Source organism: Pleurodeles waltl, chromosome 1_2 (assembly GCF_031143425.1).
Source record: "Pleurodeles waltl isolate 20211129_DDA chromosome 1_2, aPleWal1.hap1.20221129, whole genome shotgun sequence".
In the NCBI taxonomy this organism is placed as follows: Eukaryota; Metazoa; Chordata; class Amphibia; order Caudata; family Salamandridae; genus Pleurodeles; species Pleurodeles waltl.
In genome coordinates, this window is record NC_090437.1 from 705183406 (window position 1) to 705205644 (window position 22239).

The 22239-nt window shown below is 44.0% G+C and overlaps 1 protein-coding gene across 3 annotated transcripts in view; it reads left to right on the forward strand.

The window, feature by feature from the left end:
* TRIM2 (tripartite motif containing 2) overlaps positions 1-22239 on the forward strand; it is a 299587-nt gene that overhangs the window by 128798 nt on the left and 148550 nt on the right. Inside the window, exon 1 of one of the 3 annotated variants that reach the window (XM_069242776.1) lies at positions 17408-17803. The exons of the other annotated variants lie outside the window; for them this stretch is intronic. The gene's annotated coding sequence lies outside the window, so the exon portion shown is untranslated. Of the gene's footprint in view, positions 1-17407; positions 17804-22239 lie in introns of those variants that run through there. 3 annotated transcript variants of the gene reach the window in all.

The following is a 22239-nucleotide window of genomic DNA, read 5'->3' on the forward strand; positions in this document are numbered from 1 at the left end:
TTTTTCATTTTTTCTGTCTATATGTTTCTTTGCTTATGGCACGGACAGCAGCCACGTTGTTTTCGTTAGAGAAATGGAGTTTCTTGTGCTGGGAAAGATTTGTTCTTTTGTATCACAGAGCTACTACCTTATTTTTGTTTTGTGAAGAACCAGTGCTGCATAAACCTTATTCCTCTATGAGCAACATAATTTCCAGTCCTTTGTCCAATATGACCCCTTGTGACAATACGTTGTCTGTTTGTGAAGTCCCCCAATGGAAACACATGCTTTCCATCAGGAGCAGTAGAATGCCTCAGCTTGCCTCAGTCATCATTTCTAAGCATGATTCTAGAAGTAAAGAGGCCAGTGCTAGAGAAGCTCATTCGATGCACTTGTGGACTGAACATTCCTTACAGACTTCTTTCTTCCGAAGTGATCTGTTGGATAAGAATATGAACAATAGAACCAATGGGACCATTTGCAAAGCAAACGTCTACCTTTATATTAATATTATTATAAGATTTGTTGTAGTAATAAGTGGGCATTTTTTTTTTTAATGATGCCTATGTTACGGTTATCGGTATAGATGTCGGTATAGCTAGCATATGAGGGCTAGCAATCAGTTGTTAAGATGCAGCTTAGGGAGGAGCACACACAGCGTTAGAGCAGCCTGGCAGGTATCTCTTTCACTTTCTAGTGTTTGCAGAGTGGTTTCACAAACTCCAATATGGCACCTAGAGGTGTGCATGTGCATCGACGACGAGCCATCTACTGTGCTTCTGAAATCTCAGGTTAGTAAACAATGAGAAGGCTACAGCACTCCCAGTCCTGGCTTTTCCTCACTTGTCTCAGATTCCACATATACTTTTTAAATTTTACTTAAGCCTGATATATATGAGAGAGGATACATAACTGGTGATTGCATAATATGCTGCAATATTCCAATATATGCCATCATGGGATTTTTTAAAATGTAAAGTTAGATCTTGTGTTACTATCATATCGAACCACCTGCAGATAGCCACCTGCCTCTGTGCGCAACCTGTGGCCATGCATGGCGCAGGCTTGCGTGCATGCCCTTGCCTGTGGCCAGGCCCTGCACCCATCTCCTGCGGGTGTCCAACCTTCCACGATCACCCACTTCACGTCTTTTTATTTTGTTGATCATTTTCCCAGTCCAACAGGACCCTCTGGAAGACTCCCATGGGATCGTGACAACCCCAAAAAGAAAATTCTTAATTTTGGGACCAATGGGAGGGGGCCGTCTGCGCCCACCCCCCTTCTCCACATAAGGGCTATGGGGTCAGGTTACCCCTAAGCTCACTTGCCATCTGTCAAACATAGAGCTTGCAGCTGCTGATAGATCTCGGTACCAAGAGAGTAAAGTGACCAGCAGAAGAAAGAGCCTACTTGGCCAATCATAATGTTTTATAATTCCCACTTCCGCTGGACTCCTCAGGGGCTCCCGAGGGAACAACTGTCAATATAGCTCTATTTTTTTTAACCTTAATTTCTCCAAAACAACTGAGCAGACTGTAAAGATCTACCTTTCTGCCACATTTGGTGTAATTCAGTTCAGCAGTCTCCTCTGTATTGTTGTCTAATTTTCTCTATAGAAATTGCCTTGGGAAAATTGCGTTTTGGAACCCATCCCCCTTTTTTTCTCAGTACCCACTTGACAGATCACCCTAAAACTTTCCAGAAAAGAGCTGAGGTAGGTTAACACTTTTTTGGGGAACTTTTTGTGAAGATCTGTCAAACTACGCCAAAACAAAGTTATTAGCAAAATAAAAAAACATTCTTCCTATGAAAAGTCTGATTTAACTAAAATTACAGTGATGACAGCCCCTATTTTTATATATATATATATATATACATAATATAAAATCTTATTTTTAGAAAAACAAAAGGTTTTGGCTTACTCCAGACTTAACACTCTTTGGCAAAGCCAACAGCTCTGGTGTTGGCCACCAGCATTTTGGCTTAGTAAATGCTTATTTTGTCACGGTTGTTTTTGTGGGAGCTGCCAGGTCCTGACTAACATCAAAAAAGGGTTAAAAGCAAACATATATTTGGTCTCAATATCATACACTACCATTGTAGTACCTAGCACTGAAGGGGGGGGGTACATTTAGAGGGATATACCCCTTTGTGACACAGCACATTACAGTTAGCTAGTTGCTAACATGAGTTGACCTTTGCCCCAAGCTGAATGCTGTAGTGGGTGGAAGTGAAATGTGAATGAGACAACAGACCAATATATGAAGAGGGCTGGTTGAAACCACCTCTATATAAATATATTGAATACTTGTAATTCTAGTAGAATCAAATGGTTCTGGCTTACGCCAGACATAAAAAGTCGATCAGAAATCTGAGATGAGTGAGAAAACAACAGGCCTTCCCTATGTAGTTATGTTTCAGCCACACTTTCCATTGAAAATACATTTTTTGACGGGCTTATAACTATTGACCCCGTGGATAAATTTGCATGAAATCAAGACGTTGTTTGCCATAGTCATCTAAAGTCTGCTTGCCAAATTTTATGAAGATCTGTGCAACATAAAAAAGTTGGTGGGGGTGAGAAAATATGTTTTTCCCAATGTAGCTGCAATATGAAATTGTACTTGTACCTACAGACTGGATTGCTGATTGGATTTACACCAAACTTGACCTGAAATTAGAACTTTAGTCAAAGAGTGATTTTGCTGGTTCGATGTAAATTCTGCAGTTTTTGAGATATAGGATTTAAAGAGGTTGCTGACCAGACTTTAAAGGGCTAACACTTTTGTACATCTCTGCCGTTTAAAATCGCATCTCATGAGCAATGACTCCTTTCAATCGCATTTTACATTTTTTGAGAAATGTGAGTGGCTGGAGAAGGGTTCTGAACAATTTTATTCCTGCCAGCTTTAACCTTACTTATCTCTGCCAGACACATCAGTATGTGACCCTCCTTATTCCTCAGCTGTTACACCCTTGGTGCCTCTTCCCATATCCACTAGCCAAAGGGGGAGGTGCCCAGCCTTGTCTCTACCAACATTGATACTTGTTTCTACTCAACCAATGCATACCTTCTAATACTGTACCTTTTTTCAGCAGGTCCCTCTGTACATCTTTCACAACTATTGCCTTTCATAATTCTGTTTGTGATATTTTTTTTGATGCTGTGTGTCGTCTCCATGCCCATGCATTTCTGACATATTACAATCCATAATGTGGAACATGATTCTACTCAAACTTAACTTGCAGAAGAGTAGTCGCAGAAAAGTGGTCTGCGATAGCTAACTGTTCATCAGCACATCTGACAGTGCCTTGTGCTGTAGTTATTCAGTTGGTACTGTGTAAAAACTCTGCACACTCCCCATGCCAGTTGCTCCCAAGACTATTTCAAATGTGAATGGTCTGAAAGAGCATGGTCCACGTACTTTGCCATGTTAATCCTACCACCGCGCTCCACTCCCACCACGGCACAGTCTATGTGTGAAAAATATTTGTGTGAGTAAGAGCAGAAAATTATCCATTACAGTCACCGTCAGCTAGGAGGTCCTCTCTACTGGCTTCCTTCTCGGGAGCTATCCAACTCGGCAAGAAGGTTACAACTAAGATTGCTAAACCATTCTGTTTCATATTCTATGTATTTCCGGATTAATTCTTCATATTAGCACAAGGCTTTTAATTATCGATATGAGCTGCAAAACATAGTGAAAGAGCTTTGTTATGAAATAATAAATCAAATAATAAATGATGTACCTAGAGGGGGCTCTCTAAAACTTTCATGACAAACGTAAACAAGCATTGGCAAAGCCAGTAGGGCTCGCCAATGCAAGAGCTATTGGCTTTGGCAGTGTGTTTTAGCCATTATGTGTGCCAATATGACTGCTGTCCGGCATGGCTAAAAGTTAGTGGTGTGGGGAGGGTTTGGGTGGGGTACATTGGAGTAGGGTATATTGGGCTAGAGTGGAATGGGGTAGATTGGAGTAGAGTTGAGTGGGGTGGATTGGGTTGGGTTGATTGGGGTAGATTTGAGTGGGATGGAGTGGGGTAGATTGGAGTGGAGTAAATTGGAGTAGCTTAGAGAGTGGTAGATTGGAGTAGGGTAGATAGGAATGGGGTAGATTGGGGTAGAGTGGAGTGGGATATATTGAGGTAGATTGGAGAGGAGTGGGTTCGATTGGGCACGATTGGAGTGTAGTGGGCTGGGGTAGATTGGAGTGGAGAGGGGTAGACTGGAGTGGAGTTGGGTAGATTGGAGTGGAATGGAATGGGGTGAGGTAGATTTGAGTGGGGTAGATTGGGTGGATTATAGTAGGGTATAATGGATTAGAGAGGGGTAGATTAGTGGTAGTTTGGAGTGGGGTAGATTGGGGTAGAGTGTGGTAGAATAGGAGAGTGGGGTAGATTGGAGTGTTGTGGGGTAGTTTTGGGTGGGGTAGATTGGAGTGGGGTAGGGCGGGGCAGATTGTGGTAGAGTCTGGGGCGTAGCTTCGGAGTGCGGTGTTTGGGGTGCTACACCCTTCTAAGAAATGTATTTTGTGATAAATAGATGGGTACACATGCTTTCAGTTGGGTATGGTGCGGTGTCGGTCAGATTTCACCAGAAATTTTTAGATACATAGACAAAAGCACACACACACTCTCTTCCTCTCTCTGCTTCGAAAGACTTAAAAAATAGTAGATATTACTCAAAATAATGTGCTTTCTCTCACTTAGTACCCTACAAATCTGCATTCCTCTCCCTTTCCACTGCCCTTTCAGCCACTCTTCTGCACCCTACTTGTCGCAAAATGTATTTTAACATTATGTGCCAGCGTGATTGTTGGGAAATCTGAAGCTCGCACCTCCTCAATCTTACTGATGAAGCTACGCCCCTGGGTAGAGCAGGGTAGATGGGGGTACAGTGGGGTGGATAGGCGTGGAGTGGAGTAGACTGTAGTGAGTAGATTGGGATAGATTGAAGTGGGGTAGATTGGAGTGGGGGAGCTGGGGAGATTGAAATGGCGTAGATTGGGGTGAAGAGGAGTAGATTGGGGTGGAGTGGGGTAGATTGGAGTTGACTGGGTAGATTGGAGTGGGGTAGATTGGGGTGAAGTGGAGTGGGATATATTGGGTAATTGGAGTGGAGTGGGTAGGTTGGAGAAGAGTGGAGTGGGGTAGATTGGAGTGGAGTGGTGTTAGATATGAGTGGAGAGGAGTAGATTGGAGTGCAGTTGGGTAGATTATGGTGGAGTGGGGTAGAGTGGAGTGGGGTAGATTGAAGTGTGATATTCATGGGTGGTTTCTAATAGGGTAGCTGGGAATGAAGTAGGGAAGATTGGATTTGAGTGGGGGAGATTGGAGTGGGGTGTGGTGGGGTGGGGTTAGATTGAAGTGGAGTAGATTGGAGTGGGTATATTGGATGGGATAGATTGGAGAGGAATGGAGTGGGTTGGATTGGGATGGAGTGGGTTAGATTAGACTAGATTGGTTTAGATTGAACTGGAGTGGGGAAGATTTGGAAGGCATGTGATAGATTGGTGTGAAGTAGAGTGGGGTAGATTGGGTAGAGTGGAATTGAGTGTGGTAAATTGGGATAGAGTGGAGTAGAGTAGACTGGGTGTTTTGGAGTGTGTAGATTGGAGTGGGGTAGATCAGGGTAGAGTGGAGTAGGGTAGATTTGAGTGGGGTGAAGTGGAACTAGATAACTTGGAGTAGAGTCGAAACTGGAGTGGAGTGAGATACATTGTGGAAGAGTAGGGTAGAATGGAGTGTAGTGTATTGAGGTAGGTTAGGTGGAGTGGAGTGGGGTAGACTGGGTGGATTAGAGTAGGGTAGATTGGAATGGAGTAGGTTAGAGTGTAGTGGGTTGGAGTGGGGTAGATAAATGAGTGATAATTGGATTGGGGTAGATTGGAGTAGAATAGATTGAAGAGAGATAATTGGAGTGGGGTAGTTTGGAGTGGGGTAGATTAGAGTGGTGTGGGGTAGACTAGAGTGGGGTGGGTTGTATTGGAATGTGGTAGAGTAGAGTGGGGTAGATTGGGGAGGGGTATATTGAAGAGAGATAATTGGAGTGGGGTAGTGTGGAGTCAGGTAGATTGGAGTGAGTGGGGTAGATTAGAGGGGAGAGGAGTTGAATCGATTGCAGTGGAATTTGGGGTGAAGTGGGGGTAAATTGGAATGGAGTGGTGTAAATTGGACTGCAGTGGAGTGGAGTGGAGTAGAGTGGTGTGGGGTAGATTGAAGTGGAGTCAGGTAGACTGTAGTGGAGTGGGTTGGGATACATTGAAGTGGAGTAGATTGGGTTGGATTGTAGTGGACTTGGGTAGACTGGGGTAGATTGGAGCGGAGTGTAGTAGATTTGAGTGGAGCATGGGTAGATTGGGGAGGGGTTAATTGGGTTAGATTGAGTGGAGAGAGCTTGAAATTAGACCTCTGTCTTTGAATGTACAGCAAATGTGAGAAGATAAGAACAAGATATAAAGGCCTGTTTACAGAAAGCGAGTTTGTGGAAGAATACAGTAAACAAGCTTTGGGCAATGGGAGGGATAGGCTGAAGCTGGATAGCATAAAACAAATAAAGCCAGCAAATAGAAAGCAAACAAATATGAGTTACAAACCACAAAGCCAATGGTAAGCAATGGGCAGAATGCATTCCCATGTCAGCTTTCTGAAAGTCCCAAGATGGCTTTAGCAAACCAGACAGCTGTGCTGTCTGGTAGGCTTCGACTTGAAAAGGAAACCAGAGGGCAAGCAGCACCCTCTGAGTACTCATTAGTGATGCCATGTTAAGTCACCTATTATCTCAGTATTGTACAATATCTCCTTAGAGCAGACAAAAAGTACTTTCCCCTTTGATTTCAGTGAGCAGCTTGGCAGGGGCACAAGGTATAAGGTTTTTCCAGTCATGGAGTATGCTTTTCTCCTCGGAGTGTCCTTTTTCTAGGTTTTTGCACCATAATCCGGGTAAAGTGAGATTTTGGCACCATTATGGACACGCTTGCCCTCCTTTCCTGTTGTGGTAAGGAGCTTGATTGACCTCTCTGTAGCTCAGACGTTGAAGCATGATCATGTGGTGGAGCAAACCCAGGGGCTGGCCCTGCTTCAGCATCCCGTGTGCTTTGTCCACCAACATATGTATGGCACAGTCTGCATTAGTAATCAAAAAGGGGGTGAACCCCTCCAAGAAGGCCTTCACTGAAAATGCCTCCATCCTGCTCAGTGGGCCCAGCAGATGTGAGTTGTTTCGGCTGATGTATCTTTCAAATTAAGTAATTCAGCTTTTTGGTGCTTTATTGCAGAATTCATCTGTTCCAGTACATTGCTTTTACAGTGCCTCTTCCGTCAAGCTCATACACTCTCTATCCAAGTCTTGAGTCATCAAAGTCCCTAAAATTCTAAATGTGTCAGTTTTCTCAGTAATATTAATGCTGCCATCTAAAAGGACTTCTAAGACAAAGCTGAACAGCATCATTATTTCTGTATCTCCGGAGCCAGTGGCCTGAGCATAACCAACTTCCACAGGAAGCATCTTTGCTAAACTGTCTGTTGCTATGTTGGAGGCCACACCAAGGCCACGAAGATGCCATTATGCCTTTTCAGCATCAGCATTCATAGAGAGATCTTGCTATCCCAGGCCCCGGACACTCATTATGAATTTTTGACTGCCGCCATGCTCTTATTATTAATTGCAGCTTATCAAAAGCAACATCGTCCAGACTCAATAGCCACAGTCCTGTAAGTCATTGTAGTATTGCAATTATCCGTGGTGCCACAGAATGCACACCACCAATACACAGGACAAGTGACAGGAGGTACTCTCTTAGTCCATACTGTGGCCCAATCAACTATCAGTCATAGTGCTTCTCGCTCTGTGGTTGTAGTAATGGTGCTCAATGCTGTGTTTTCTGAGAGCTGGAGGGATAGGAGGAGGTTCATATCTGATCCCTTCACGACCGCCCTCCATCAAACCTCTTCACAGCGAAAAAGCCACCTTCCCCAGAAAACTGGCACCCCCACTGCTACATGTCAGCATCTTTGTGGTCAAGTGGTGCACCACTGGAGTGTGAGGTTGTGGCAGAGATGATGGAAGTATGGTCCGCTCAGAAATAGTGAATGCTACTGGTAACATTTGCGTAGTCCTTATGTTCCTTTCAACAACATTCTTTATTTCTCTTGTTGAACGTTGCAAGAATTAGGGAGAGTTAGTGTGTTTAGGTCTGTCTCTTGACATCTTTAGCTGTCATACAGAGGTGGAGAAATCTACACAAAAAGTGTAAAGAATCAGCCCTTCTGAGCGCTGGGATTTTGTTAGTGTAATTTACATAGTGATGAGACCACATGTTTTTCCTTGTCTCAAACCTGATTTCCTTAGCCTGTGGCGTCCAGCAATCTTTGTCACTGTGCACCCCGCCATATTATTAGACATACACTTATTTATGGGACTATATATTGCAGCACAGTCTTGTTCAGCTCATCATTGGTCGACTGCACCTTAGAGAGTGAAGATCTTTGGCTTTTATCCCCTACATGCTGCAGTACCCTGCCCCTCAGTCTTTCATCACCTCCTCTTTGCCTTATAAACTACCTCCCTAATGGGAGCCAGAACCTCCTTTATCCTCAAATCCTGTCTCCATGCCAACAACATCCAAATCTTCCATCGCATTGCTGCCCTTTCAAGCACCATCCAGAGTGGCACAGTGGTGCTGGAACAATTTTCAGAGTGGCGCTGCTGCCATCAATGTTCCATAACTAAAGTCATAGAGATTGTGAAAAATACAAGCGTCACACAAAGAACAAGTGTAGCAAATGAGACATGCCCATTCAGCAGGAGAGTGGTAAGGGTGTGGTACATACTCATTTGTGCATTTTGGAGCACACTGTTGAAAATATATCACTCAAGCATTGTGTAGTAGCACACAGTAATTTACAACTTATTTTCCATTGAAATTGTGCTAAATGTGCACAGACGTCAGTTTACTGATGAAACAATATAGCTCTTATGTGATAATGTGAGGAAATTGGATTGCAGCAAATATTTACCATGTGCACATCACCAAGTTAAGTGTCTTGGTTTGTTTTGATCCTATTAAAATGTTCGTTTCCATCACACTTCAGAATTACAAAACAAAATCTCCGTGTATGCTTTCCAAACTGCTGATATAGTTTGAAATCTTTGTACAGTTCATTTACAAGTATTCCAATTTTGTTGTGGGTTAGAAAAAAAAATGACATCTTACAAATCTTTCATTTCACACTCCTTGAAGCCTAAAAAAGCTCTTACACAGTTCACTTTACAAAATCATATGCAGTGAGAGCAAGAAATGTAAACATCAAGTTCCATGTTTAAAGAATAAGCACTAGTTTGTCAGAAGATAGCCTGACATTTGACCTCTGTGTTTGAACGCACAGCAAACGAGACAAAATAAAAAAAAACTAAGGACATCTCTGTTGATCATTCACCTTCTGAATCCCAACATAGTTGTTTTGACCCCGGCGCCTCTACTTCAGCTTCTCTGTGTGGGACTGCAAATGTTTCTATTCCATCCATTATTCCATGGATAACTACCTTCTAATTTAAAATGCTGTACAGATGGAGATCTTTTACTTCCAACATTCACTGCTTGTCCTTTTTCGTCATCACCGTTCTTGCCTCCAGATGAGCATATAACCTAGGGTTACACTTGAACAGTTCTATGCGGTCACTGTCTTCATCACTGCCACTTCAACAAATGCACCTTCCCAACATTTGAGCATTCACAAGACCCAGTGTCCCCTTCCATTCATTTAAAACCATCATATTATTGCCATTTGTAGAACCCACGTTGTTCCATTAGCAGGACATTGCAGAGCGTTTTGGTAGCTGGGGTGACCTGATCAGTTTTGGAATTTCATTCAGGTTATGATGATATGTTATCAGTGATATGCAGGGGTGTGTTCCTGTTTGGTGAGTAATTCAGCTGCAATATTTTGCAGTCTACATTTTTGGTGCTTGATGGATGAGAGTGGAAGGCTGCATCGACCAAATTAGTTGCACATCCCCTAGGTCGATTGGTTGTGTGATTGGAATTATTGAGTGCTAGCGGGTGCCACAGTAAACATTTGTGATATATTTGGGCTATGGTGTACCATGTCAGTTTATCGTGATCAATTCTTTTCAACTTCTCCTCATTATCTGGCGAGCTTTCGTCAGAATGGTACTGATGGACCAGTTTGTATTCACAGTTGAGTCTGGAACTCTGTATGACAGAAAGGTAACCGCTAGCTTGTTCTGATATATGTATGTTAGTTCTGTTTTAGTATTGTGTAATAGGTTAATGTTTAGTATGTTTTCTGGGGAGTGAGTTTTTATCACTTTATAGGAAGCACGATAGCTCATCAAGTTAAGTTCTCACTACAACATGAATCACAGCAAGGTCAGTTCACTCTTTCAACCTTCCAAAGTCGATTAAAAAATTCTACTTCATTTTTCAATAGTGACACTTACATAAAGAGAAATACATTGTAGTATTAAACACTACATAGAAGCAAATTATCATAAGTATTACCACACTCAAGCTCAGTGAAAGAATTATGGCAACATCCCCTCCCCCATTCCCTTCTGCCATCTTAAAGGTATATGGTATTCTACTTTTACAGCCACATCATGTTCACTTCTTCCTTCAGGTTACCGCATTCCAAGGCTGTTGATTCACCAAAATAAAAGACGTGCTAGAAGTGAGTACAGATACCCTTTGACCCCTCGGTACATCACAGGGTTAACTCATTGTGATACTCTTAGGGCCACATGTACCAATGGATTTTACCCATTCTGTGTCTATGGGAAAAAGCTTTCGTACATATGGCCCTTAGTCCCTTAGAAGCTGCCCAGTGTTTCCTAAACTGCCTCCTCTATACCTCTTGGAGTATACAAGAAAATGATGGATGGAAGCTTGAAATAATCTCAACACTAGTAATTACTCGGGCCATATCCCTGGCCCTTGTTTTATTGCTCACCATGAAACCTCAGTATGGGCCAACCAAATGCAAATAAGTTGACACATTAGGATGGATCAATAAAGATTAAATTCGACTGGACGAATTCCCTATACTGTTAGCACGGTTTTTTCCAGAAGGAATTATATAATACCATTAGGAACAAAATGTGCAGGTGCCCCATCAAATGACTATCAGTCCACAAAAGTAAAAGGAAAATGTATTTTTTGAAATCTCAGATTTTTCCGGTGTCCATTAAAAAAGCGTACTTGCTACTTAACTCCGGTGGATAAAGCCACTTGTTTAATTCTCTTGGTTACCAACCGTTTAACCCACAATAAAATGTATTAATATATTACACATGCAAAAGACTGTGCAATAATTTGTGTAACCTAGAATGGTCTGTAGGGAACTTCAAAAATGGAAGTTGATTGAACTAAGGTTCAAAAAGCTGAACCTGAAGGAACTGCTCTGGCCTAGACAATCCAGCCTAGTACTGTGACTCCTAGCAGTGCCTGTTGTTTCCATGTGGTAAGGTGCTAGGCATAGTCATGGCTGCACTGACGATGTAACTTACCGGGCGGTACCCTTGATGCGGGAGCCACTGGAGACCGGATTTTGAAGGGCCACGGTCACCGCTGGGCCCTGAAATAGACTCTCTAGTTCCCCGGTGTTCATTGCATTAAGCACGTGGGGGCACAAGAGAATGCGGTGGTGGGGGTTTCAGGCAAGTGCAAGGTTGGATGTTTTTGTCGGGGCTGGTTTTATTTTCCATTTGTCCTCAGCAATAGTGTCTCTAAGATAAATATTTAAATAAATAAATATAAATAAGAAACATAACATAGCATTTACCAAAGATGTGGAAAAAGCTTATAGCAGTGCCTTCCTCATTCTGTTTGCCAGATCTGCTCAGATTGCCAGGGTCATTCGCCCCGAGGGTGAGCAGTGTGTAAATCATAGCACGTACAAACACTCGCCAAGATACTTGACACTGTACACCACTGAGTTAGTGTGCAAATGTATTAGAAAGTTGTTGGCAAGACTCGTTGTGCTTTAATATTAGATTAAATATAATAAAGTTATGTAAACAAATGAAAGGGGCACAGTAAATACCGGGCAGATCACTTAATGCAGAAAACAAAGTAGAAGTTTATATTAAATACATTTCAAACACTATATACTGGAAGAATGTGGCACACTGGTTATGGCACATTTGTGCGAACAGAAAAGTAAGTCAAGGGAAAAAACTAAAAAGAATTCTATATCTCACTGAGAATTTCACATGAAGTTCTTACAGATAGGAGCACGCAGGCCCTTCCAAGGAGCCCTTCGCTCAGCTTTCCTTTTTTTCTTCTGAACCTGCATTTTCATTTTTCCAACGTATCCCTTCTGCATCCCACACCTGGTCACCCCCTGCACGGTCTGTTAACATTTTTAAATGCACATCACGTCAGTCTTCCCACAAGAGTTGGCATCTGTAGAACCAATGTTCTCTTATTTTCACACTGACTTACTGAGGCAATGCTGTTTTTAACATTCCATCAGCACACTGCTCTGTAGAGACACAAGTGGAAACCCAACGCCCCTATTGGTGAGAAGGCTCTGTGACACGCACAGCCTTTTGTACCACAAGGGGCAAATGTAGATATGGGTCATTAAATACAGTGACTGCCTTTGCAACTTTCTCAACTGAAGGCACACCCGAGAGCCAGATCAGTAGCTGGTTGAAATCTCAACAAAGAAAGAGGCAGAGGCTCCACCTCTCAAAAGGAGTGCTGCTGTGAATAGCTTAAAAATAGAGATAAAACCAAACAAAATACAGTTTTTATTGTTGGGCGGGTGGAGGGATCACTCTCCTCTCAAATATATTTGCAGTTTGTTTGCCCAGAAATGTGCACATGGTAAAGCTTGGGTGAATTTGCTTTACTATCTGTACTCTTGGTGGTAGTGCTGGATATCATGGGCTGGTGTGCACGTACCATACACAAGTTCCGCAGTGCTAATACATTTTGGTCCAGAGGCTCAGTTGACCTTTACCATGAACATCTTGGACCACGTCTTCACTGAGCTTCTGTACCTTAGGGCAGCTCCATGTATCCTACAGCGAGGACTAAAGCCGGGGAGCCTTCATGGGCTCATGTGAACAATTCTGATTCTAAGATTGAAAGTGTCTTGAAGGACACTGAGCAGGGCGCTGCCTGTGCTTTTCTTGCAATTGATACAACAAGTAAGTCATGTTTTAATTGGCTATTAGGCGTTTCATTGTTGTGCCTCATTCTGACATAAAATATTTCTCGTTAACTTTTAGAATATTGGGTTGCATTCATAGATGTGGCTCTTCAAAGCTTTCAAATATACAGATAGCTAATAAATTGTAAAATGCAATAAGCTGCCTCAAATTCCGCCCCCTCGCTCTGTAACTTAAGAGGGTCTTTGGAACAGGATGCAACTTGAAAAATAATCTATTTTATCGACAAGTACCCACCCTCCCCCCACCGAGAAATACGGTCCCCCTTGTACCTAGGATCAGCCATATTGTAAAGCACCAGTGTTACTCTTGTGGCCTGACTCAGGCTAAAGAGTAGCCTGAAAAGCCAATGAGGATGGGTGCTGTACACAGAGAGCAGGCCCAGGAACGTGTTCACCAAGGGGGGCAAATGAACGCTCTTGGAAGTGGTCTAAAGAGGATTATAAAGGCCACTGCACTGGGAGCACAGCCACATATTGCAACTGATATAATTTAGAAACTACCTGCAGTATCTGGGACAGTGTTTCGTCCCACCTACAGGGAGTTCAGAATTATTAGGCAAATTAGTATTTTGACCACATCATCCTCTTCATGCATGTTGTCTTACTCCAAGCTGTATAGGCTCAAAAGCCTACTACCAATTAAGCATATTAGGTGATGTGCATCTCTGTAATGAGAAGGGGTGTGGTCTAATGACATCAACACCCTATATCAGGTGTGCATAATTATTAGGCAACTTCCTTTCCTTTGGCAAAATGGGTCAAAAGAAGGACTTGACAGGCTCAGAAAAGTCAAAAATAGAGAGATATCTTGCAGAGGGATGCAGCACTCTTAAAATTGCAAAGCTTCTGAAGCGTGATCATCGAACAATCAAGCGTTTCATTCAAAATAGTCAACAGGGTCGCAAGAAGCGTGTGGAAAAACCAAGGAGCAAAATAACTGCCCATGAACTGAGAAAAGTCAAGCGTGCAGCTGCCACGATGCCACTTGCCACCAGTTTGGCCATATTTCAGAGCTGCAACATCACTGGAGTGCCCAAAAGCACAAGGTGTGCAATACTCAGAGACATGGCCAAGGTAAGAAAGGCTGAAAGACGACCACCACTGAACAAGACACACAAGCTGAAACGTCAAGACTGGGCCAAGAAATATCTCAAGACTGATTTTTCTAAGGTTTTATGGACTGATGAAATGAGAGTGAGTCTTGATGGGCCAGATGGATGGGCCCGTGGCTGGATTGGTAAAGGGCAGAGAGCTCCAGTCCGACTCAGACGCCAGCAAGGTGGAGGTGGAGTACTGGTTTGGGCTGGTATCATCAAAGATGAGCTTGTGGGGCCTTTTCGGGTTGAGGATGGAGTCAAGCTCAACTCCCAGTCCTACTGCCAGTTCCTGGAAGACACCTTCTTCAAGCAGTGGTACAGGAAGAAGTCTGCATCCTTCAAGAAAAACATGATTTTCATGCAGGACAATGCTCCATCACACGCGTCCAAGTACTCCACAGCGTGGCTGGCAAGAAAGGGTATAAAAGAAGGAAATCTAATGACATGGCCTCCTTGTTCACCTGATCTGAACCCCATTGAGAACCTGTGGTCCATCATCAAATGTGAGATTTACAAGGAGGGAAAACAGTACACCTCTCTGAACAGTGTCTGGGAGGCTGTGTTTGCTGCTGCACGCAATGTTGATGGTGAACAGATCAAAACACTGACAGAATCCATGGATGGCAGGCTTTTGAGTGTCCTTGCAAAGAAAGGTGGCTATATTGGTCACTGATTTGTTTTTGTTTTGTTTTTGAATGTCAGAAATGTATATTTGTGAATGTTGAGATGTTATATTGGTTTCACTGGTAATAATAAATAATTGAAATGGGTATATATTTGTTTTTTGTTAAGTTGCCTAATAATTATGCACAGTAATAGTCACCTGCACACACAGATATCCCCCTAACATAGCTAAAACTAAAAACAAACTAAAAACTACTTCCAAAAATATTCAGCTTTGATATTTATGAGTTTTTTGGGTTCATTGAGAACATGGTTGTTGTTCAATAATAAAATTAATTCTCAAAAATACAACTTGCCTAATAATTCTGCACTCCCTGTATATGATTCATCATCCTGGAGCTCCCCATCATCTGCATCGGGATTAAACACATTTACAAGGGGTTTTAATTGCTGGGACATTCCCCAAAGTGTGTGATGAGTGAAAAAATGACACCACTGATATACCTTTACTATGTCTCATACCCCCAGAGTCAAATATTTTACAGCCTGAGAACAAAGGACTGTGAGAAATGGGCTGATTCATTCCTGAACAGTTGAAAAAGATAAATGGCTTGGCCAATGACCATAAATGCTTTTGTTTTGCCTGGAAATTCTGTACATTAGAGGTGGTCGAGCCAGCAGATTAATAAGGAGACCCGAGCCAAGGGTCCGGCTTTGTTCTACGAGACAGTGCACGAGCTGAGTCTTGAGAATATTTGGCATGTAAATCACACAATAAACACTGTTGTCAGCAGTGCTTAATTTGTGCTTGTTGTTTCCGGTGCTGAGCACCAGCACTTATTTTTGAGGGCCGGGGCTTATTCTTCTGCCTCAAGCATTTGCTGGTAGCAATAGACACATATGGGAAAGACGGAGGAAGGGAAAAACGAAAAAGTGTTACAAAGGGAGAAAGTACAAAGCTGCTAAGTGAACTGAACGGGCAGGGAGTGGATTTATATGGATTGAAGAGGCCCGAGATGGCTTCTGGATTACGCTGCCCAGTATTCCGTGTTCCCACATTTAATTGCAGCAGCTGCATGTTTAAGAGAAGGGCGTTGAGCACCAGCACCTTTTTATCTACAAATTAAGCACTGGTTGTCAGAATTAAAATAAAGTGCATTTCTTTAACATGCAGAATCGTTTCCACACAGTTCATTGAGTGGTATATCACTGCAATGATGGACATTTATTAAAAGTGGTATTTTTTTTACATTAATTTAGGAGCATTCACCCACCACTTCCTCGACCTGATAGCAATGGTATTAGTTAACTAAAAGGCAAGGCAATTGTCGTATGAACCCTGTATGTGGCCTGCATTCTTATTATACATAGAGCAATATTATAGTTCAGTTTTTCTTAACCAGTGGTCCTGGGGGTCCACGGAGATCCGTGATTATTTTACAAAATTAAAAAATATTAAAATGAAGAAATTAAAACTAATCAAGTATGTACAAATAAAGAAGCAAAATTGAAAATGTGAACTTATTCTATGTTTGATCACTAATTAGACAAAACATTTCCACAGTTGACCATTTGCCTGGTGTATAATTGTTTTTTTTTCCATTATTTTGAAGTTTAAATCATAGACGTTGCTTAGGCCAGGAGTTCCCGGCTCCCAATAATGACTCAGTTGGGATCTCCGGATTCTAGTAGTGATTCATTTGGGGTCCACAGAAGTCAAAAAGGTAAGAACTGCTGTTCTAGTCCATTAAATCAAACACAACCCATGAACTAACATATTTCAAGATGCTCTCTTATGAAATAATGAAGAAAAAAATATGCACGATGAAATACCGTTTTTGTCTAGGATCACAACTTTAGTCAAATGGGAACCCGTGATTGATTTCATGTTTTCTGGTTGCAGGTTGAGCGATTCGGCCACTAGATGAGTTAATGTTTGTCCTTCTCAGTGCACGAGGTACAGCGCGTAGAAGCCACGCAAAAACCCTTCTGGTTTTGGGCTCGAAGGGCCAAGAGGAGTTCGAGCTTAGCCAGAGTCAGTCATCTGGCTCGAGCCCGCCTCCAGCCTTCAGTGGCTTGCCCTAGTGCGCATCCATTGTATTCAGTACAGTGCTCGTGTGACCCACTGAGCGCGTTGCATCAATTATCGTTGCTTTCTCTTCTCGTGCCCCCTTGAGAGGAATTAGTGCCATGCGGTGTGCCTCGTCGTTGAGTGCCTGCCACTGCCTCCTCAGGCGGCGCACGCCGCAGCCTTTTTCTTCGTTGACATTTGGCAGGAGAGTTGTTTTTCGCCGCGCCCTCCCTTCGCCCTGGAGCCGGCTGTACCTACAGTGCTGTCTGCAGAAAGATCCTAGTGCCGCCCTCTTCCTCCTCCCCTAATCCGTGGTGACACCCCGGCGACCACTCTCCATGGACCACTGAGGCTGAAACAGCTGATCGCTGATTTATGAACACGAGCCAACGCATCTCATCCCAGCCCTCTGCTGCATCCTATCCCACAATGCCTTGCACCGTTTGCTGCAGTCTTCCAACGCAGGCTGGAGGATGGGGGCGAGAGGTAGAGATGCACTAAAAGCAGATTGACTGGATTGGATCGTTTCAGGGGCTCCCCCCGAGTCAGCAAACCTAGGATTTCTCCCCCCTCCCTTCCTCCCACCCTATCTTCTAATGACGACATCAGGCTTCCTTTTGTGCATGCCATCTCCTGAAACCCCACCTGCCATGGAGGCTCACCTCGTCCAGTAGCAGGGAGTCCTTCCACTCGGTCTCCTGACACCCCCCGGAACTTGCCGTCGGCCAGAAAGATGCTTCCTTCCCGCGCATCCCTGGAAGCCTTGGACATGGCCCACAGCAGGACTGTCATACCTGCCTCGTGTTGAATGGGCTTTTTTCAGCGGAAATGGGTGAGTGCTCGTTTGTGTTTCATTGTGATTTGTGTTTTCTGCGTTGCATTTATAGATCGTAGAAGCAGCTGAAAGGGGAGCTGGGCGAGGGAGACACATCAAGATCACATACATGCTTTGGGGATTTTGCCCATGACAGTTCATGGAGCTAGGAGGCAGGCATGAGGAAGCACAGGTAATTGGAAATGTGACTTTTGTCGGATATAAAATGTATTCTTGCCTCCGCTTGTCACAGTTTTGCAACAATTGAACGGCTGCAGGGTTCTTGTGGGCTTTGAGTTCTAAGGCCGCGGCTTACAGTCGCTTGCTGTAAACAGATTCAGTGTTTTGTTCGTATGTTGGCACAGAACAGAGGCTGTCTTTTAGAGACTTCCCTCTTTCGCCTCCCTTCATCCTGCTGAGCATCGACCCCTCACTGATGATGCCAAGGCCCGGCGGACCCGTTGCTGCCGTCGCCATTGGAAACCTGTTCATTCATAATGCATGAATACATGATTGTGGTGCTCGACAGAGGCTGGAGACACAGCACGCACAAAACTGCCGGCATTGATTGTCAGGTCGGAAGGGATGGGGCTGACGCTGTAATCTTGGCACTGGGCACTGAATGGATGCTCCTCTTGTGAGCAGATGCCCCTGGTTTGCCCAGGTTCAAGATGGCATGTTGTGTCTTAGGAGAGTGTCTATGCATTCTTGTGGGTATTCGGATGAGATGAGATTAGGGGCCGGAGACGTGATGGCCAAAATAGGAAGCCGGCCTCAAGAGAGAGGATGGAAGATTAGCTTAGGGCTAGAGATAATAGTGTGTTTTAGCTGTTAAGGGCCACGTTCGTGCTAGCACATCCCAGGGCTTATTGTGGTCTGAGGTTTTTGTGAAAGGAGAGCCCATGACATTCAATATCGGGGCCGTTTAGTAGTTGAAGGGCGTAAGATGTATAGCTTTATATTTAACCTTTCTAGCTGTATAGAGAGCATCTACCAATTGCAGTCCCTTTTGTCGGCACGAAGAGCGTTAGTATGTGCAGAACGCTTGCTCGCACTGTGTGTCTGTGTGTCTGTGCTATCGAAGTGGTGTGTATTCTAGGTGCAGGTCTGACGTGAGGTTTTTAGAAGTGCCCGTCATAGGAATGAGAAAGGCCTGCTTCTCGCGTCTTTCAGGATGCCAATGTGGCGTCTAGGAGTGAGGGTTCTTGGGCAACACGCAGGCCACAATGGCTTGCCCGCAATCCGAAAACATCGGCGGTTGCAGAGATTTACTGGAGTTACTTGCCGCAGAAGGTTCATGTTTTTGGGTTCCCAGTGGACTGCTTTCCCCTAATAAATATTTGGGCTTTTTAGAGCTTCTAGTGTTGCCCCCTCAGGCATGCAGCACGTCTGGTCTTACATATTCAGTTGGCTCCAAGCTGCGAGTGTCTGGGCTAGCTCTGTCTTTTGTCTTTCTCTAGCCCTCGTGCATTCCTTCAGCTGGAGCGCAGCATGCTTTAATTAAAACAAGCTCATCGCCCTGGTGGGCACTGACTCTCGTGGCCGAGTGACTTGTAATCCGTGCACTCGTGACGCTCTGCAGGCAGTTGGAGTCCCTTCTACAGAGACCTGGTGGGAAGAGCCCCTGAGCCCCTTCCGAGGGGGTGTTGAAGGAAGATAACCAGTGCTTGAAATGGATAAATAGAAGTGCAGGTACTCTGTACCAGAGTACCTGCTCATTCCTGAGAAGTGCTGGAACTCTCCAATTAAAAGTATTATGTTTTTCTTGAGAAGTGCAGGTACTCTTCCTCTAAAAATAAAAAGTGCCGGTACTCCGTACAGGACAGTACTGGCCCATTTAAAGCACTGAAGATAGCTCACGCCACTCCTGGTCTGATGTTTAAAAGACCCCTTTAATTTGGGACAAGTTGGGATCACCTCTTTTCAACCTTTCGGTTAGGCCGCACAATCTATCTTATGTTAAGCAACTCACTAATAATATCAGCTAGCGGTACTCCAACCTTCCACTCCTACCACTCCTACCCCCATTATCTTATCAACATTAAACTTTTAACCATTGTTAAGTCCTATGGTCCTCATGTGCTCACCCTTCTGCAGGGGCGGCTCCTCCATAAGGGCGGAGGAGCGCCACCCCCCACCACCAGCAGCAGCAGCTGCAAAACCTTTAGAAGAAAAGGATATTAAACACAGTTTATTTGAAAGAGGCAGGGCCACTGGAGTGACGTGCACTGAGAGGGGCTGTACAGCATTCCCCCGACTGCGCATGTAAGTATGGCCGGCTGTCTCGGGCCGGCCAAACATACATGCACAGTAGGCTCTCTCAAGCCCTCTCAAGCCTGAGAGAGCCTGCAGAGGCTCCCAGTCTGCCTGGGAGGGGCATGGCTGGGCACTCCCATCCAATCCTGACGCTGCTTTGATCAGCGTCAGGATTGGCCGCAGGGCAGGCTGGGAGCCTGTGTCTGCAACATCCGGAGAAAGGCGAGGAGAGGAGCGGCTCTACGTGGGAGCAGAGGTACGTTTTTTTAAAATTATTAATTCCTCCCATGTCCCCACCACACCCACCCCGCGTGCCTCACCGCCCCTCCCAGGAATCCCTGTGAGCCGCAACTGCCCTTCTGACCTCTGCTTCTTCATATTGCTTGCCTAGCCTGCCCTCCCCAGGACTAGGGGCCTGAGTTAGAACTTGGCAGATGGGTTACTCCGTCACAGTGGTGATGGAGGTCCTGTCCGTTGCAATTGATATCCCATTAGATATAATAGGTTTAGATTTAGGCGGACAGGACATCCGTCACCGTTGTGACAGAGTAACCTGTCCGCCAAGTTCTAAATCAGGCTCTTACTCTCCTCTTGGCTCTCCTTTCGTAATCCCTCTTCCCTTACTTCTCCCATTCTCCCTTTAACTGTCTAGCCAAATTTTCATTCTTTGAGCCTTCACACCGCCCCAAGAAAGAATCTCCTGAGGTATTCTTCTGTCCCCCCCTTGATACTTACCCACTCCTCCATCCTTCCAGTGCCTTCTTCATGTTCTCCAGATATAGCCTGTACCGTAGCAGCAAAAGGTGCACAATGTTATGTCTAATGAGCACAGGATATTCAATTACAATAACTTCATGTTTAATTAACCCTATCTCTTTTGACTTACAGAATCCCAAGATTTTCTGTTCACTTCCTTTCGTACCCTATAAATCACTGTAAGTTTCCTAACCCTTTGTCGATCCCTTCTGGAAGCAACTGCATCCAAAACACGTCCGCCCTATCCCATCCTTGCTTTATCTACTGAGAATATTCTTCATCAGTTCATGCTCTGTCAAGTAAACCAAATTATTTTTCATCAGGTGCAGCACTACCTCATCTGGCCACTACTATTTCGCCCTCAGCCCCCACAACATGATGATGATGAATAGGATTTATAAAGCGCACAGCTTTTCTGAGGAGTGTCCTGGTGCTCCTGATCCAGGGGGTATCTAAGACTGAATTAATAGCACACTTTTGAACTTTTTACCTGAAAGTCTGTTCCGAGCTAGCACGATGAGTTCCAGAGGCAGTTTGTTCCACTCAGTGGGGCCAAACAATGAGAAAGAACGCCCCCCTTCCCTTGCTTAGTAAATTCTTGGGACCAAAGCAAGGGATTTTTTAGAAAACCACAGCTTCCTTGCTGGGCAGTACAAGTGAATTATGTGGGCCACATATCTAGGGCCTATCTTGTGAAAGCCTCTATAGAGTAGAACCAGCGTCTTGAACACAATTTGTTTCTTCACAGAGAGCCAATGTAGCAAATTATGATAAGTAGAGACCCAAGATAACAGAGACAGACTGAGGAGAAGTCAAGCTGCCACATTCTGGATCATCTGAAGTCTCTGAATAACATATTTAGGAAGACAGAGATAGAGGATATTACCATAGTCCAGCCTAGATGTAATAAAGGCTTGGACAACAGTGTTCTTGGCCAGACCAGACATTAGAAACAGAAACTTTATTAAGGCCCAGAGTAAAGCAAAACAGGTCCTTACCACGTCCCTGACATGAAGCCAAAATAATAACTGGATGTCAGATTTGACCCCTAAATTCCTAGCTCAGGAATTCCTAATCTCCAATGCCAAGGACATATAATTTGGAGTCAAGGACAACAAGTTTTTATGTTTATTTTGTTCTTGGGACAAGTAAGCCTAACCCCCAGCAGCACAAACCCTTTGGCTGCCAGCTTACAGGGAAGGGAACTGTCTGTAGTTGAAGTAATATGTGTCTGTATGTTAATGCTATTCAAACTTGTATATATGGTTCATTAATGCAAAGCCTTTATTACTATGGTGAGTGGTCTAAATGAACGTTGTAATGTCACACTGCACTACTGACAGTGGTTCCAGTAAAAATAAGTGTACACATATGCTTGAAAGGTTTAACAATTTGAGCTTACATATAATGTTTCCAGAATGCTCTCTGATTAGATGCAAATA